General features: G+C 34.4%; 1 long non-coding RNA gene across 1 annotated transcript; it reads left to right on the forward strand.

The window, feature by feature from the left end:
* The first annotated feature begins 8,419 nt into the window (after nt 1-8,419).
* LOC126680901 (uncharacterized) lies at nt 8,420-11,443 on the forward strand. Its single transcript, XR_007641296.2, has 4 exons — nt 8,420-8,568; nt 8,667-8,742; nt 9,823-9,906; nt 11,139-11,443. It is a non-coding gene; the product is annotated as an uncharacterized LOC126680901 (long non-coding RNA).

Here is an 11,443-nt window from a genome sequence, read left to right on the forward strand (position 1 = left end):
TTGTACCGAACTGGATGTCCAGTCCCAGCGGTCCGGATTGAATTTCAGTTTACGAGCATCGCTATCGGTGACTCAATGTTCGATTTCAGGTTCTTATCATTGCTATCGATGATTTTCAGCTTCAATTTCAGGTTCTTTTTTATCAATTTTGATAAGTTTCAATTCATTATCAGTTCAATTTCAAAGTTCAAGTTTCATTTCAGTTTATAGCTATAGTGCTGAAAATTCAAACTCTCTTTCGAATCATTGTTATCAATGATTTCAAGTTTCAATTGCAATTTCAATTCCAAGTTCTTCTCATCAATTTCTCTTCATATTCTGATATTCTGTTCCTGTTTTGATTTGATTTTCTGTCATTCAACTTCTTTTTGATTCTTTAGTTCCTAATCTTCTTTTCTCACAAATGGATTCTTATATCGTTTCTATAGAAGTTCATACAGTTTTTTAGTTTCGAATTCTTCTATTTTTGGAGTCAAATGTGTTTTTCAGATACGCACATATTCTGTTTGATAAAATTACTCAATCAATTGCTTATGCACTCCCTGTTATGGTTTTTGGAGAGCACATTTCTTGCAAGTTTTGGAACAGGTTATTGCAATAAAACTGATGATGGAAATTGATAGTGCCCAAGGCACTCTTGTATTAAAGAAAATGTTGCATGTGAGATAGTGAAAAATATGGAAGCGAATCTTCATTGAGCTGCATCTTATGGAAGACATTAGATTATATGTGAAGAGCCATTGAGCTGGAGCACGATGATTTGTAGCAACAATTATGCTTGCAACTTTCATCTTTTATTGGCTGATTTGAATTGTGCCTTGTCATGTGACTGCTGCTGCAAACAATGCTAAAATTGTTGCAAACCGCTACTACTGCTGCTCCAAGCCATTGCTATAAACTGGTGTTGCTGCAAGGCTACTTCAAGCTGAACATAATTGATATATGCCCAGCTTGAGGGGGGATATTAGAGTATATAGCTAACTGCTGCTCCAAGACTGATGAAGCAAGCCTCCACCTCTTGAAAGTGTGCTGCTGCCATGTCATTTCCAGCTATTTTACAGCTGGATTTTAGCTGTATTACAGCTGTATTACAGCTGGTTACAGCTCATGTAGAGCTCATATGATGTGTATAAATAGAGTTCTGTAATAACCTAAATTTTTGAGGTATTATGTGTAGTGCCACGAGGCATAATCGTAAAGATTAAGAACGAGAAAATCAGATTAGGATTGGATAATAAGGACTTAGACCGAAGAGGGTCTATTGGAATCATCGTAGGATAATAATTTAAATGGAAAATTATTATGCGATAAATTGGATTTAATCGGGACAAAAAGGGAATAAGATAAAATAAGTTGGAAAGCCAGAGTTAATGATATTCACGTCAAGGTCCGTGAAATATTATTAATAAATGATCGTCAAGTTTCGTAAGTGTACGAAATCGTTTTAGAAGAAAGTTTGACGATTAGTTAAGAATAAGGGTTAAAGTGCAAATTAGCCACTTTAAGGACTAAAGTGGACTTTTAACCACAAACTTCCGGAGAAAGTTGTGTTTTACTCTATTTTCTCAAGATAAGAAAATAATATCGATAAAGTTGTTATCGATGGTCATTAAAATGAAATATTGGACGAAAAAGTGCAAGTTAGCTCAAAATAGAAATTTGAGCGTTTTGGCCAAAATTGCCAAAATAAATTATTGAAAAGTGATATTATATGATATGAGACTAATATTATTTATTTGGAAAATAAATAATACGGAATTTATCGAGAATCGAATGATTAAGCGATTAGTGGACTAAATCGGACGAAAGAAAAGTTAGAAATTGAAGCGAAAGGAGGTGGCAACTTAAAGGACTAAAAGAGATACTTTGCCAACATATAAATATCAAAGGCATATGATTTAAGATGAGAAACCCCTCATTTTCAGCAATCAAAAACGTGATGATCATCTTTTTCATGAAAGGAAAATTTCAAATCCCATAACTTTTTCGTTTCTCGTCGGAATTGAGCGATTCTTGCGGCCACGGAACGAGAAAATGATTATCTACAGATCTATAGCTTCAATTTGAGGTAATAAACTCAAATTACAGTTAGCGTTTCAGGTTTTAATATTTCGGTTTTTGTTAAAGTTTGATGAAAATGGTTGTTTGGTTATGTATGATGATTAGGAGCTATGATTATGGAATTTTGATGGTTGTTCATGGAGGAATTCATTCAGCCAAAGGGTTATACCATCAAACAAAGATATAAATTCATAATTTTAGACTTTTGGTAATGAATTGATTGAATTGAGTGGAGTTTTGGTTAAGTTTAAAGTTGGATTTTCTGGTTTGGTGTTGAATTGATGCTGTCTACAACTAGAATTTTTCGAAATACTTAGAAATGTTTGTTTGAGCTGGAATTTTTATATGTTCTGAGTATATGAGTTAAGTCGGTGTATAAAAAATTTCAGAATTTTTCATAATTCTGATATTGAGATAAAAATTAAATAGCACCTAGTGCTCTGTTTGTAAATTGTGTAAGGCTGCTGCTGTAAGTTACTTATTTGAGGACCTTAAACACATTAGTTTAGCCTAATTTTTGGTATGCACTTAGAAATATATGTTATATAAGTGCCATAAAATTTTCAGAGAAAAATATGGCCATTTGATAGGTTAATTGAATAAATCTTTGGCTGTAGTCGGTGTAGGCAGCCGTGCTATGCACAACGATGGTTATGCCGATACATATATTTGCATAGACAAGTAGAAAAATGGTTTGAAATGAATTGAATAATTTGTTAAGAGATGGCTTGATCGAGGTGTCTGAATTATGTTGAGGTTATAATTCGGTATCAATAGGTTAGTCTTGTTGTGTATTAAGTTCCGAATTGAATTGACGTTTTGCATAAAATGTCTTGCAAACAGCGATATTGCAAAGGCAATATCTCGGGTTGTATGATTCCAAATTAGGTTCCGTTTGCTGGTACAGAAACTTAAGGATGTTAACTATAAATGTCTAAGTTTAATATTTTGCTGAATCGGACTCTAAACTGCTCGTTTAAGGCAGGATATTACGTCGCGCAGAGCTGTCCTGCATTTTCTGGACAGCCCAAAGTATTAACTTCGAAGCTTGTTTTCGACACCTTCGGGTGTATTTCATGGTCCGAGACCTAAACTAAAGTTTTAGGCGACGTTCTAAACTTTAAGAATGTCGATTTTATTTAGGGGTCGGACTATTTTAAGTACGCGGTTTTAATAGCTAAAGTTGGCTAGAAAACCAACTTTTTAGAAAATAGATATAGCTTGAATTTTATTAATTCTTGCTATTATTATATTTGCGTAGACCGGACGAGTGACTATCGATACGGCTCGAGGCGAACGGATTGAGATATCGTTGTGCTTATTTGAAGAATTTGGATAGCAAGTGGTGAGTACACTTTAAATTACTCGTCAATATTCATAAAGCCGCGTATTTTCATACGAAAGGCTATATGAATATTTATATATTTGAAATATATGTTTGCAAATGTACTACGTATATATGTTTTGAAATACATGTTTATCGTATTATGTTATTTTCATAATAACATAAATAAACAAAGAGAATATACTTATTTAAATACCGGGGAAGGGTAAAGCTATACAATATGAAATCGAACATCGAATAAATTACAAGTATCGAATCAAATATGAATAAGGAAATATAGTACATTCCGATATGTACTATCAAACATAATAAATACCCATACGTGCGTGTGTGATAGATGTATGCGTGTAGATTGTAATGTGCATGCCATGGTCCATAAAGGATCAATATAACAGAACGAAAAATACAAAATCAATTAGTAAACGTAAAATGAGAATTGTACTATGGTACACTCAATAATAAGAACTAAGATACAAGGTTAAACTCGGTAAAATTATACCAGGAAGTGTATCTCATCCATTCTCGATAATAGTCCTTGGGACTCATACGAAATAAAAAGTAAGTATACATCGAGAAATTGTACGAGACAAGATCGTGAAGCAATACGGAATAAACTTTCCTATTAAATGACAACATGAATTATATGAATCAATAGTTAAGTTTAAAAGACCTGCAGGGTGCAGAGTCCGGGTACAGACACGAGGTTAAACTCGGTTGAACTATCTCGGGACCCGTGTCTAAGGAGTAACTCGGTTGAATTATCTCGGGACTCCTATCGATCGTTTGGGATTGAGAAATGGTACAAGTAACTCGGTTGAATTATCTCGGGACTGTACCATATGGTTATGGGTAACTCGGTTGAATTATCTCGGGACCCAACCATAAGGATCAAGTCACAAGAGACTTGCCAATGATTTAGTTCGACTTAAAATCATGATAATATAAACTTAGATTTAAGATTCGGTCGAAAACTAATGCAACAAAACGAGAAAGAAAAATATCAATATCATAATAAGAAATCAATGACGACAAATACTTATAAACTATAAGTTTATGAAATAAACAAAGAGTTATGAAGGAAAGTAAAGAAGATACGCAATATGATGTCAAAAGATTATTTTTGATATATAAAATGGGTTTTCAACGGATTTTAACTCTTTATGTGATATTGCGTGTAATTTGGTGAACTCACTCAGTTTTATACTGACCCCGTTGCTCCTCCCATTTTTCAGGAATAGCATGATATGATTTGGAAAGTCAAGCTTCCGAAGTTTTAAATTCTCGGAAGTCATTTTCAGAAGAAGTTAAAGAATGTTTTCATTCTAGCGGTCCGCAGTAGTCTATATGTTTTTGTCTATGTATTTATCTAGCGCATTTTAACTCTGATATTTTTGTAAAATGGGGTCACATGTATTTTGATATATGAAAGATGATTTGATTTGCAAAAAATTTACACAGGATTTTAGGCTTGCTACGGGTTTCGGAGCTACCACTCCCATTCTCTAGCGCCGGTCGCGACTCATAAATTTGGATCGTGACAAAGGTGGTATCAGAGCAATGGTTTAGTGTTCCTAGGCCATTGTTCTTTTGTGATCGAAGTATCGCTACGAGTCAGTCAATACCTAGGAACTACTGCGGATTATAGGGATTTCTAGTCATGTCTTTTGAACGTTATCAATATTTTCATCGATTTTTCAAAAGTTTTACAAAAACGTCCTCCCCCTTATGTGCTATTAGGAGTCGAGTTAGATGTGTGCGCGAGCACAATATATGTTTGTGTTTGCTCGAGTAAGCAATACGCTTTCGAGTATCTATAGTCTGCGAAAAGTTATATACTCTCGAGACTCATATGATTAAGAATATAGTTATGGACTATGATTGAATTAATTGATTAGATGATATATGATTGATGAGATATGCGACGCGCTGCAAAACGTTATCACTCAGGAGAGTGATATGCCCACAGGTATGTAAGCCTGTGATAATTTATACGATACATGAAATTTATATATTGTAATCGATTGTTATGAATAGAAATAGTTTCTTATGATTCAATGATGCAAAGTTTGCTAAGTCTATGCTGAGCGAAATGCTCGCAAGACATAAGATAGGCGACGTAGCCAAGGAAAATCTAGGGAACATCGATTTTCTTTAGATTCGGCTAACATAGGTCGTTTATAGCTACGATAGTGACACGCATAGAATATGTACGACGCGAGTACATGATTCTGAGATTATTAAGTCTAAAATGGGCGAAATACTCATGGGACTTAAAGAACGAACGTATCCATAGAAGGCCTAAAGGAATGAGATAGTTCCTAAGGTTCAGCCTACGCGTACGACGTTTAATTGCGCTGGCTGGCGTATACTATATTTTAAGGAATTCATCAGGATTCCATATATATAGTATGGCGAAATGAAGAACTACTCGAGCGTGTCCTACAACATAGCAAGTATATGAGACCCGAACTAGGAAGGCGAATATACCCAGTCCATTCGGCAAGTAAAGATCGCAAATAAGGCGGAGGTTAAAAGAGATCTAGAGTAGACAAAGTGGGAATGTACAGGCACCAGGAGTGCTGTAATTACCCAGCGATGATAGTAATTAGTTGACAGCAGAAGTAAGTGATATAAGAAATTGTATGCTAATAATGACGTAGTTGATACAAAGACAGTATCAACAAGAAAAGAGAAACACAAATAGAGATTAGATATTGGCATACATGAAGTGGTATCCAAAGGAGATTAACGTATCAAGCAATGCGCTAGATTTTCTAGACATAGTCGGATTTATAGGAAAGATAGATAAGGGAAGGCAGCCAAAAGGGCTAGCGCTATTAGTTTGTCATCGGAACAAGGAAGTTCAAACTATGCAAGTTTCTCGTTATGTGATAGGAGATGCTCGACTAGCTGTCAAGCTAGGACATACGTATGTCTTCGATGTGGACAACAAGGTTACCACGTGAAGGAATGCCCACATCCCGAGTAGTTTGATATCACGGGAAACACGAAACAATCTTTTTCCTAAAAGACGGAGTTTGTCGCGACGACTTCTAGTTAGACACAACCATATATCGAGATAAACATCATGAAGTCCAAACACTAGAAGCTCGAAAGTGATCAGACCTTTTGAGCTAGCCTAGTGTAAACACAAACGTTTAGGACGTGTCTTTCGAACGACGTCAGAATCAGGGGAAAAGAGTTACATCTTTACATGTGTAAAGAATGTAAATAGTTGCGAACGATAGAAAGATAATTAATAGATAGTGCAGAGTCTTATGTCGAGAGCAACTTACGTAAACCCTGTTTTATGAAAAATAAAAGTATTTGATCAAAATGAAATGTTTTGAAAAGACATAATTGTGCCCGGACACGAATCATAAAAATATCGCATTAACACGAATAGAATTGCATCACTACATCCATATTGCATTCATTAATAGGCCATGCATCATATACATTGTGCTTGTCTGGAAATGAAAAGAGGAGTGTCATTGCAACTCTTGTGATGAGAGAAGTCATCACACCGGCGCATAATTATGACATGATTTGAGAAATGAAAAGTATTGTGATTTTAAACGGATGAGTTTTCCAACGTAAGTAAGCTCAGACAGTGACTCTGTATATAGAGGCATAGAACAAGACTGATCATCTTGTTAGGCCTATATGAAAACATACGTATGTAACACGACAAGTATATAGAACGACGAGTAGTGTAATGCGAATCACAATGTATCGAGATTTGAATTGCAAATCTCTAAGGCGGTCTTGTATATTAAATACAAGAACAACGACGCTACTTTACAAACATGTAAAGTGATAGCGGCCACGTTTAAACTCGAAGCACGTTTACCTCTAGGACGAGGAAATCGAACATAGAAGTTAGTTACGTCAGGGGGATAAGAACCCTACGAACAAACATATGTTGTTCAAAAAGGTCGAATAAAAAGAATTGATTCATAATAATTATGAATCAAGTAGTAATAAGATGGTTATGATGGTTAGCATAAGAAGTTACTCGATAAGTATATCGAGACACTTTCACCTAAAAAAAACAGTATTGGATGAATGACTGTATAAACCTAACTGTAAAGTCAACAGTTGGTGAATAATTAATCAGAGTATCGCAGCGGAAGTGTGGAAGGAAGCGAATGATAAGGTTTGAATAAAGATTGGTTAAGTAGTATAAGAAGATTATGAAAATTCGAGGACGAATTTTTATAAGGGGGGAAGATTGTAATAACCTAAATTTTTGAGGTATTATGTGTAGTGCCACGAGGCATAATCGTAAAGATTAAGAACGAGAAAATCAGATTAGGATTGGATAATAAGGACTTAGACCGAAGAGGGTCTATTGGAATTATCGTAGGATAATAATTTAAATGGAAAATTATTATGCGATAAATTGGATTTAATCGGGACAAAAAGGGAATAAGATAAAATAAGTTGGAAAGCCAGAGTTAATGATATTCACGTCAAGGTCCGTGAAATATTATTAATAAATGATCGTCAAGTTTCGTAAGTGTACGAAATCGTTTTAGAAGAAAGTATGACGATTAGTTAAGAATAAGGGTTAAAGTGCAAATTAGCCACTTTAAGGACTAAAGTGGACTTTTAACCACAAACTTCCGGAGAAAGTTGTGTTTTACTCTATTTTCTCAAGATAAGAAAATAATATCGATAAAGTTGTTATCGATGGTCATTAAAATGAAATATTGGACGAAAAAGTGCAAGTTAGCTCAAAATAGAAATTTGAGCGTTTTTGGCCAAAATTGCCAAAATAAATTATTGAAAAGTGATATTATATGATATGAGACTAATATTATTTATTTGGAAAATAAATAATACGGAATTTATCGAGAATCGAATGATTAAGCGATTAGTGGACTAAATCGGACGAAAGAAAAGTTAGAAATTGAAGCGAAAGGAGGTGGCAACTTAAAGGACTAAAAGAGATACTTTTCCAACATATAAATATCAAAGGCATATGATTTAAGATGAGAAATCCCTCATTTTCAGCAATCAAAAACGTGATGATCATCTTCTTCATGAAAGGAAAATTTCAAATCCCATAACTTTTTCGTTTCTCGTCGGAATTGAGCGATTTTTGCGGCCACGGAACGAGAAAATGATTATCTACAGATCTATAGCTTCAATTTGAGGTAATAAACTCAAATTACAGTTAGGGTTTCAGGTTTTAATATTTCGGTTTTTGTTAAAGTTTGATGAAAATGGTTGTTTGGTTATGTATGATGATTAGGAGCTATGATTATGGAATTTTGATGGTTGTTCATGGAGGAATTCATTCAGCCAAAGGGTTATACCATCAAACAAAGGTATAAATTCATAATTTTAGACTTTTGGTAATGAATTGATTGAATTGAGTGGAGTTTTGGTTAAGTTTAAAGTTGGATTTTCTGGTTTGGTGTTGAATTGATGCTGTCTACAAATAGAATTTTTCGAAATACTTAGAAATGTTTGTTTGAGCTGGAATTTTTATATGTTCTGAGTATATGAGTTAAGTCGGTGTATAAAAAATTTCAGAATTTTTCATAATTCCGATATTGAGATAAAAATTAAATAGCACCTAGTGCTCTGTTTGTAAATTGTGTAAGGCTGCTGCTGTAAGTTACTTATTTGAGGACCTTAAACACATTAGTTTAGCCTAATTTTTGGTATGCACTTAGAAATATATGTTATATAAGTGCCATAAAATTTTCAGAGAAAAATATGGCCATTTGATAGGTTAATTGAATAAATCTTTGGCTGTAGTCGGTGTAGGCAGCCGTGCTATGCACAACGATGGTTATGCCGATACGTATATTTGCATAGACAAGTAGAAAAATGGTTTGAAATGAATTGAATAAGTTGTTAAGAGATGGCTTGATCGAGGTGTCTGAATTATGTTGAGGTTATAATTCGGTATCAATAGGTTAGTCTTGTTGTGTATTAAGTTCCGAATTGAATTGACGTTTTGCATAAAATGTCTTGCAAACAGCGATATTGCAAAGGCAATATCTCGGGTTGTATGATTCCAAATTAGGTTCCGTTTGCTGGTACAGAAACTTAAGGATGTTAACTATAAATGTCTAAGTTTAATATTTTGCTGAATCGGACTCTAAACTGCTCGTTTAAGGCAGGATATTACGTCGCGCAGAGCTGTCCTGCATTTTCTGGACAGCCCAAAGTATTAACTTCGAAGCTTGTTTTCGACACCTTCGGGTGTATTTCATGGTCCGAGACCTAAACTAAAGTTTTAGGCGACGTTCTAAACTTTAAGAATGTCGATTTTATTTAGGGGTCGGACTATTTTAAGTACGCGGTTTTAATAGCTAAAGTTGGCTAGAAAACCAACTTTTTAGAAAATAGATATAGCTTGAATTTTATTAATTCTTGCTATTATTATATTTGCGTAGACCGGACGAGTGACTATCGATACGGCTCGAGGCGAACGGATTGAGATATCGTTGTGCTTATTTGAAGAATTTGGATAGCAAGTGGTGAGTACACTTTAAATTACTCGTCAATATTCATAAAGCCGCGTATTTTCATACGAAAGGCTATATGAATATTTATATATTTGAAATATATGTTTGCAAATGTACTACGTATATATGTTTTGAAATACATGTTTATCGTATTATGTTATTTTCATAATAACATAAATAAACAAAGAGAATATACTTATTTAAATACCGGGGAAGGGTAAAGCTATACAATATGAAATCGAACATCGAATAAATTACAAGTATCGAATCAAATATGAATAAGGAAATATAGTACATTCCGATATGTACTATCAAACATAATAAATACCCATACGTGCGTGTGTGATAGATGTATGCGTGTAGATTGTAATGTGCATGCCATGGTCCATAAAGGATCAATATAACAGAACGAAAAATACAAAATCAATTAGTAAACGTAAAATGAGAATTGTACTATGGTACACTCAATAATAAGAACTAAGATACAAGGTTAAACTCGGTAAAATTATACCAGGAAGTGTATCTCATCCATTCTCGATAATAGTCCTTGGGACTCATACGAAATAAAAAGTAAGTATACATCGAGAAATTGTACGAGACAAGATCGTGAAGCAATACGGAATAAACTTTCCTATTAAATGACAACATGAATTATATGAATCAATAGTTAAGTTTAAAAGACCTGCAGGGTGCAGAGTCCGGGTACAGACACGAGGTTAAACTCGGTTGAACTATCTCGGGACCCGTGTCTAAGGAGTAACTCGGTTGAATTATCTCGGGACTCCTATCGATCGTTTGGGATTGAGAAATGGTACAAGTAACTCGGTTGAATTATCTCGGGACTGTACCATATGGTTATGGGTAACTCGGTTGAATTATCTCGGGACCCAACCATAAGGATCAAGTCACAAGAGACTTGCCAATGATTTAGTTCGACTTAAAATCATGATAATATAAACTTAGATTTAAGATTCGGTCGAAAACTAATGCAACAAAACGAGAAAGAAAAATATCAATATCATAATAAGAAATCAATGACGACAAATACTTATAAACTATAAGTTTATGAAATAAACAAAGAGTTATGAAGGAAAGTAAAGAAGATACGCAATATGATGTCAAAAGATTATTTTTGATATATAAAATGGGTTTTCAACGGATTTTAACTCTTTATGTGATATTGCGTGTAATTTGGTGAACTCACTCAGTTTTATACTGACCCCGTTGCTCCTCCCATTTTTCAGGAATAGCATGATATGATTTGGAAAGTCAAGCTTCCGAAGTTTTAAATTCTCGGAAGTCATTTTCAGAAGAAGTTAAAGAATGTTTTCATTCTAGCGGTCCGCAGTAGTCTATATGTTTTTGTCTATGTATTTATCTAGCGCATTTTAACTCTGATATTTTTGTAAAATGGGGTCACATGTATTTTGATATATGAAAGATGATTTGATTTGCAAAAAATTTACACAGGATTTTAGGCTTGCTACGGGTTTCGGAGCTACCACTCCCATTCCCTAGCGCCGGTCGCGACTCATAAATTTGGGTCGTG

Source organism: Mercurialis annua, linkage group LG5, assembly GCF_937616625.2.
Source record: "Mercurialis annua linkage group LG5, ddMerAnnu1.2, whole genome shotgun sequence".
NCBI lineage: Eukaryota > Viridiplantae > Streptophyta > Magnoliopsida > Malpighiales > Euphorbiaceae > Mercurialis > Mercurialis annua.